Genomic DNA, 8,489 nt, shown 5'->3' with positions numbered 1-8,489 from the left:
AACAATATAGCCCGCCAAGAAAGGTTCCCTTCACCCCCACTAATGCCACAGCTTTGGTAAAAAGACAAAGTTATACAGTTGTCCACATTGTATGCATTCAGCAAAAACGCAATACAACATTTTTAAACAACAATATGAATCGACGAACCTCTTTTGTATTTTCTGTGCCTGAAGACCAAAGATGTAAATTTTGTACAGACGACGAGGCCTTAAAACATGCCGCAGAGGAATGGGTAAGATACAATTTAACACAAATAATGTATTATTTACAAATTCTGAAACTCCAGTTTATGGCATGAGGTTACACGTCGGAGGTTGATTTAAATGTATGTTAATGTTTTCAAAATAACTGTGATGCAAACAAACTTTTTAGCTAGTTCACCCAACTAACAAAAAAGCGCATTCGACAGAGGAGAACGCCGTCGAAGGGATTTAACTATGTGGCTTTCTGATGAAACATGCAACTTTTTTCTTGGTTTAGCGTCAGCATTACTATTAAGACAACAAACAAACTTGTGCACATTTTTAGATTGGCACAACTCTTAAGATGATGTCTTATTATGGAGTTGTTTAGTGTCAACATTTCACGTCAAATATAGGCTCATACATGAAGGAACTTGTTTTCTAAAACAATTTTTAGATAGCATCTTTTATGTTAGTGATTCAAAGATGAAATTGTCATTAATAATTTGTCAACATTGTATCAATATTGAAACTTACCTTCAACAATGCACTTTGTCATCAAAGACAATGGCTTTTTTTTTTCCTTTTTTTTTTTTTTTTTACAGACAGTTTGAATTAGAAACACAGATGTCTTGCCACCAGCTAATGAAGTTAACTGATAGCATTGTCCCTGACATGACACACTTTCAGATGTACAGCTTGCAATTATGCGCAAGTGGCAAATGAGGCACAACAATTGCATTACTTTCAAAAGCTATTGACTCATCCATGTTTTATCACAATCAATAATTTACCAGTAAGGGCTTGGTGAAGATCACATTGCCCCATTTGTGTCAAAGTTGTAGGAAAACCACTGAGGAGAAGATGATAAACGACTAAGTTGAGTGAGGCTGCTGTATCCCCTTACCGCATTACAACTGCTACTGTAAGAGCAATAGTATTACAGCAGTAATGTAAACCTGCTGCCAGAGAACACTTTACTCTGTAACAAGAGTCATTCATTTGATGTTGACAATTTATATACCTATCTGTGCTATGTCCTGTGGAGAAGCTATAGCGTGTGTGTGATCTGTTTGTGTGTCTCTTCAGGGAATGTTAACATGCTATTTTACATTTTTTCATAGATCAGATTGGATCTGCATGTACACCTGCTGTTGCCTGTCCACATATGAGTGCAGTTCAGCATCCGGACACTAGATGGCGCACATGTCTCAGTGATGGTACAGATACTTCCCATTCTACCACACACTGTTTTGAGACTCAAGGACTCCGCATGACACAGGATACCAAGGTAAGACATGCAGGCTGGTACAAGTTCTAACCTCGCAGGAAAAGGTTTGACTCATCAAGATTAGACATGTCATTGCTATCACTGTGCAGACACAGAAAGCTCAGTGTACAGTAAGCTAGCGAGTCCTGTCTGTGTCAGCTGCCAGTCCTGTGGGACAGCATGTAGAGCACCCACAGAAGACGTGACAGTCAACCTCATCAGTTGAACCGTGACCGCCAGGGCAGCCAATTACATCACCTTCTAACAGCCTGTCCACACTAATGTTATTTTATTGCAATTTAATTATGCTCAGGTTTCCACCGAGGCCAGATCCTGTTGAATAATTTACACACAGCCACAATGATTTGTCGCCACGAAAAGACAAACTACACACGTCTTGGTGCTCTCATTTGTTTCAATTGTTTGTTTTTTTTAATTCATATCGTATAAATCTTTGAAACAATAATCTCACGTTGTATTTACTACTAAGCATCTCCTGCAGTTAGAGCCAATGTAGCTGCGGGTTTGAAGGACAGATTTATTAAGCCTAAAAATACTTAAGGGGAAGAATTGGTCATCCTTAATTTTGCATTAATGACATGTCCACTGCACGATATATTAAGCTGTTCTGTTAAAGGGCAGTGAACATGTATTAATGAGACTGAGTGCAGGTAATACTCAAATAGGGCTTAGTGTGGGTGGTATTTACATCCAATAATACTGTGGTCACACTGTTGGAAACTTTTTGTTGAAAAACTGCTTTGGATGTTAAATGGCTTACCTTCAGCCATACAATTACATAACATCTACTCTAACATAAATCAAACATGGTAATCCAACATTTGTGTCTATTTTGATAGAATGACTCAATAACTCATATACTTAACATTTTGTATAGATCTGACTTGAACTCAAAACCTTTATGAGACCAATCTAAATTATATGAGCGAGCGTTTGAATATACACACTGCCACATGTAGAATGGGCTCTGGGACAACACCTGTCTTTGAGAAGGTTGCAGTGTTATCCACTTGCTCTGATTCCCATTTAAAAGGCCTGAATGAAAAGGTTCCCTTCTCCTCTTAACTGCTTGATTTACAGGCTGTTTGTGGTTTAACGCCACACAAGACAATTCATTTGCTCCTCCTTTCCAAGAAAGAAATTGGAATTTAATTTAGAAAAAGGTCTTAAGCAGTTTTTTAAGAGTTGGTGTCATTTGTTGGGCTGCATTAGAGATTACCCTCCTGGAAAAGCTTTTTAATCCTAGACAAGTGCAGCCATAGTAACGCTAGACGGGAGCCTCTTGGATGCAGAAAGGTGAAGAGGGACTTTGACGAGATTTATTCTTCTTCTACTGTGACTGTTTCTTTCTTGAGGTCTCCTGCTCCACGTGGAGCATTTGAAAAAGAACTGAGAGGAGGGGGATAGGAAAAAGGAGGTATATATTAAGCTTTTCTTTCCTCTCACCACTTAATTTCCTTGCAGGCGCGCCTTGCGCCGTTGTAATGAATGTAATTGCTGCCTTTGATGAGAAAGCTATTATCTGGATCACACTTTACATGGGCAAACAAGACTGCCCCTCCCTCCACCTCCACCTCCCATTTAACTCAGCAATGAGACCCCCCAATTATGCAGGGAACAAGTGGCTTTTCATAAAGCCAGCGTGTCGCTCTTGATTGGTGAGGCTTGGAGCTGGCTACATGTGGACAAAGGATAGATTAGTTGTGATATAGGCACACCAAAAACCCCATTTCCTTGATTAATTTCCTGCATGCCTCGCAGAATGGCCCACTCTCTCCCCGCTGAATTCTATCTCTCCTTTTAAAGACAAACTTTCATCTTTTGATAGGTATGGCAGCTCAATGGACAGACAGACATTTTATTGACCTAAGTTTGACCACAGCTGCCTGGACTTCAAGAGGGAATAGGAGCAGAAAGAGAAATGTGTCACTTCAACACAGGAGGATGGGCTTATTTTTCTTATGAAAAGCTCAAAGTCTTTGTGGTCCTACAGTATTTCTGCCCTCAGCCAGGATCAACTCGCTTTTCATGCTGATCTGTTTGTGCTCTCATGTCATCACCCTCTACACACACACACACACACACACACACACACACACACACACACACACACACAAACACAAACAAACACACAGGCACAGGTTGCTCACTCATTCGCTGTCTCTTTCACACACCCACACACAGACACACTGAAGCACGCTAAACATCCATTTGATAATAGTGGCGAACAGATATGATGGGAGTTTATGAGGCGACGCGCGATAAAGCTGCTGTCACCTTAGGAAGTCGAAGTGTTCTTCTGACTGCCTTATTACCGTATTAAAAGCACGACTCGACGAATTCACACACACACCTCAGCCTGGCTCTGACAACCCGGTGCGATTCTGTCCAATATTCCACCAGGCTGAAATATCGAGAACAATCAAATAGACTGTCACAAGTGACAAATTATACTATTACTCCTCAAAGATTGTCATCCTTGAAATGTATTCATAGCCATTTCTTCTTTATCGGTGAGTGATTATTCCTCTAAGCAAGCAATTCCCCTGTGATAAATTGCTAATCAATTCATTTGACTGTTATGCTTTGAGAATGGCTACGAGGGATCAGCAGCATTGGTCACTCTTCTTCACATGGTGTGCTTGGGCCTGATAGATGCCAGCTGCCTGACCACCTGACTCTTAAAGGTTTATACCATCAGAAGCAGGTTGCCATCCGGACCCAGTCACGACAGAGAAAGAATTGGCCAATATTTTTGACTGAAGTGGCATTTTAGCAGTATATATTTGATGGTCCTACTACCAAAACCATGGGTCACAAATAAAGAAGATGGTATAATAGCTTTTGACTGGCCAGCTAGCTCTCGACTTGAAATGAAGTGTCCAGTTGTGAGTTATCGTGGCCAAACGTCATTTGTACAGCCTGAAAAGTGGGGACATTTTTCTAGCTTGTCACTCTCTAGCTATAGCTCATTGTCCTGAATGATGCCTCTGAACGCACAGTTGCCCTAATACGAGCATTTCACTCGCACTGCAAGAAGGCTGGTAATGGATTAGCCTGTCCATAGGAAGATAATATAGTGCGTCCACTGGCACATCCTTAAACACCAATGGTCACACATAGAGTATCAACCCTCAGCATGTCTACCACACTGCTCACACTGAGTATGATCTGAAACAAAACAAAGATTGTTTTTTTTTTTGTTTTTTTTACGTCCACAACTAATGATAAATTTTTATCAGTTCGTCTGCTGATTATCTTCGTGATTAATTGCTTTAAACAATCCATTGTTTACATTAAAAAATCCCAGAGTACAAGGTTTTGAAATTGCTAGGTTTGTCCAACAAACAGTCGAAAACCCAAAGATATTTAGTGTACGGTCACATAAGGTATGTAACAAATCCTGAATGTCTGCTTGAAAAATAACATAAATGATTAATGAATAATCAAAATAGTTTCTGATTAATTTTCTGTTAGTTGGCCAATTAATTAATCAACTAATCATTTCAGCTCTACTCTTTTTGTGTACTTATCTCTTTTAATTTTGCTGGTAACACCTACAACATGAACATCAATGTCAAATAAATTCCTGAATTATTATACTGTACAGAGTAACAGTTGATTTCCTTTTCATCTTTTTTTATTTTTTTTTTTATTTTAATACCTTATGAGCTCTTTCGGCCTTGTATTTTTTTTTGTGTTTTATAAATCAGTTTGATTCGCCTTGTTTTCACCTTATTTAGTAAAAGAAAAAGAAACAGTTTTGTGAAAATGGGTGTGTCATGATTTTGAATACTAGAATAAGAGACCTTGTTTTTACATGACAGAAGTAACCACATTCATAGAGATTTTTTTTATAAAATTTGTTTTGTAAAACGTTTGTATTTTTTTGTCTTTACAAATTAAGATCCCTGTAATAATAATAATGAATCAACATCAATATCATAAACAAAACTGGTCCCAGTGTTCACTAGGGAGCTCACAGCATTAAAAACTCCAGTGCACTCTAAATTAGCCGTTGAGTTTTGATCTCTGTATGGATCTGCTGGAGTGCCTATTGAGTCTGAGTAAAGAGTGGTCTAAATCGGACAGTGCTGCTAATGTGAGGGAAGTTTTAGATTAATGAGTCTCCTGCCCTCTCAGGATATTGATCAAACCCAATCTGGCCAGGAACGATTTCCCATGCTCCCCTGCTGTAATATTAATAATGTATCAACATCATGAGCAAAACTGGTCACAGTATTCCTTGGGGCACCTACAGGATAAAAAACTCAAAGCTCCAAGAAATGTGAGGCACACTTTAAATTAGCTGTTGAGTTTTGATCTCTGTATAGATCTTTGGGAGTCGCTATTGAGTCTGAGAAAAAAGCGATCTGAAATGGACAGTCCTGCTAATGTGAGGGAAGTTTAACATTAAAATGTAATTTCTTTTATTGTAAACAGACAAAAAATTAATTATTAAAACATTTTTAAATGGCTGGGCAGCATAAGGAGAAAAAAAATCATAGCTTATATAATGTTTCACGTTGGTGACTGGCTTGGAAATATAACTTTAAATAAATTAAAAAATAAGAAACAGGTTTTTAGCTGTAATTTTACCTCTATAAAAGAGAAATTACCAATACCAAGACACAAAAATTGGTAATATTGTTTTATTTTGATTTACAGATATCAGATAACTCAACAACACATCTCATTTAATTTTACAATAAAATAAACCTGAAGAAATCTTATACCAGAATACTACATTATAAAAAATATAAAAATTACAAAAAACAACCGTAGCAGCACATTAAAAACTCAGAAAGAGCTGTTACCCTGAATTAACATAATGGCATCGTTAGGACTTGCATCCATTAGGATATCGAATTCTTTGGGGTTTAAGTATAACATTGATTTAAAAAAATACACCTCTTAATAAAATGAGCGTTTGCATGAGCATTACCAAACTGTAGATGGACATCAACAAAAACTGAAGAACTCGGGGCACAAGGTTAAGATGTGTTTAAAAAGTTTATTTTAAAGTGTAATTCAGAGGAATGAATGTAAAAATTTCTGCTTTAACAGAGTTTTGATTTTCCAAACAAAAAACCCTCATTAGACAATTATTGATTACACCAGTGTGACCAGGAACAATTGCTGCTGAAACCCTGCTGTTTTCTTTGTCCTTTTCTAGTCAGTGACAGCACTGGCACTTGCCAGAGGCCATCACTGCAGTCACTGTTGGGTTGTTGTGTTTGATTATTTTTTTATACGGTTGTGTTGTTGCAGTTTGATGACAGTATTTTTTTTAGCTCTTTTTCTAGTTCTACACTGTTGGTCTGACAGTACGTGTAGCTGGAGATCTGAACAACCAGATCACATGACCAATTTAATCGTGTAGGGACCATAGTTCCTACACAGTCGACTATGTAGGAACTATATACTTTATTAGCTAAGTGTGACCTGAGAAGCTGAAGCTTTTCCAGAAACAGAATATGGAGACTCTCCAACCATGGTGAAGCTGTTTGGATTCTTCATCATAGATATATACAAAAACAAGTTTTAGACTTCAACCCCAGAAACCACAACAGCCTCAGTTTGAAGCTGTTTCCTCTTTCTGCAGCGGCTCTGTCGCTGGCCCTCCTGCAGGCATCGTTAGCCAGACGATGATGGGAGCTACCTCGGACATAATGGGAGGGTTGACTGACCCCTGACCCCGTATCGATCCGTTGGCTGTGTCCAGCTGGGCCTCCCCAAACCCAGTCAGCTGGAGAGGTGTTTAAAAGCTAACGCCCCAGCTCCCATCCACTCTGCTACACACTCATTAATTACATCACTTACCTGTGACAGTGACAAACCGGCTCGGCCACGCCGCAGTTTATTAGGGTCACTGTATAAAGACCAGGCCAAACCCAGATCAAAAGTGTGTGCGTGTGTGTGTTTGTGTGCGTTTGTGTGCGTGTGTGTGCAATGGAGAGTGAAAGACCCCATCTCATACAGTATGGGATTATGAGTATAGATGCATGCTCCAGAGGGGAGTGGGACTGTTTTGTCCTGGCCTGTCGAGCTCCTTAGTGGGGAAATTTATTTTGATTTATTTGATATGTTGAAAGACAAAGATTGCCAATTTCCTCGTACAGACAAGAATATGAGTATAGATTCGAGAAACACAAGGGGAAAAAAAAAATCACAAACAAAACCTCCCAGCAAAGTTTATCATTGTAGTCCTTGTAAAACACCACACAAGCAAAGGAATTTGACATGTTTTTGGATGAAATATAAAATCTTGCGGATTTAAGACCACTTTCTTTTTTATGTCTTTTGTGTTTTTACGTTCTATGAAAATTTGCTGACTCAGTTCTTGGCCAGTCTTTGTTGTCTTTGCTGCTCACAGGCAGCTGGATGTTTGTGGCCCATTCACTCCTCAACTTTTGTTGCTGCCTTTGCATCGCCTCCTATTTCTGCAGGTGTCTCCAATCCTAGATCCACCAAAAAATCACCTTGTTCCCCCGCCTTCACCCTTCTATCGTTTCTCCTTTTTCAGTATTCGCCTTCCTTTTCTCTTTACTGAAGCCCTCTACACAATAAAAGACTATTGGTTTCCTCTTGCCATACCTTTCCCACTACACACTGGTATTTCAATCTCGACTCAATCGAGAAGGCTGACCTGCAGACATAAAGAATTGGCTTTAAGGCTTTCGAAATGGAACTAAATCTGCTGCAGGTCACACTGGGGGAAAATAAGCGGCAAATGTAAGTAAGCATGAAATAGTTTTTCATAAATAATCCAAGTGACAGCAGGCTTTCTAATGGTGCCAGGGGGCTGTAAAAGAATATGTTGCCAATTTCTCCCCTATTAAAGTGAAATAGAAAGCCAAATACATAACGGTGGTGCCGGAAAAGTTGCATACCTGGGCCCGTTGGAGTGGAGATTGAGGACACAGTTGGGTGTTAGAGGTATTTGTAGTTGGAGGTAAGGTGGTGGAGTGATTGCTGGCCTTGCAGTCAAGGTCTTTTCACTGCGGGAAAAAGA

The 8,489-nt window shown here is 39.2% G+C and overlaps 1 long non-coding RNA gene across 1 annotated transcript in view; it reads left to right on the top strand.

Annotated features, from left to right (window-relative positions):
* The first annotated feature begins 125 nt into the window (after positions 1 to 125).
* Positions 126 to 8,489, top strand: part of LOC130181435 (uncharacterized) — a 114,369-nt gene continuing 106,005 nt past the window's right edge. The window contains exons 1-2 of the long non-coding RNA XR_008829572.1: positions 126 to 233; positions 1,308 to 1,474. This is a non-coding gene — a long non-coding RNA (uncharacterized LOC130181435). The remainder of the gene's footprint in view (positions 234 to 1,307; positions 1,475 to 8,489) is intronic.

Source organism: Seriola aureovittata, chromosome 14 (genome assembly GCF_021018895.1).
Source record: "Seriola aureovittata isolate HTS-2021-v1 ecotype China chromosome 14, ASM2101889v1, whole genome shotgun sequence".
Taxonomy (NCBI): domain Eukaryota; kingdom Metazoa; phylum Chordata; class Actinopteri; order Carangiformes; family Carangidae; genus Seriola; species Seriola aureovittata.
The sequence above is the reverse complement of the archived record's forward strand: the minus strand, read 5'-3'. Positions and strand labels throughout refer to the sequence as shown.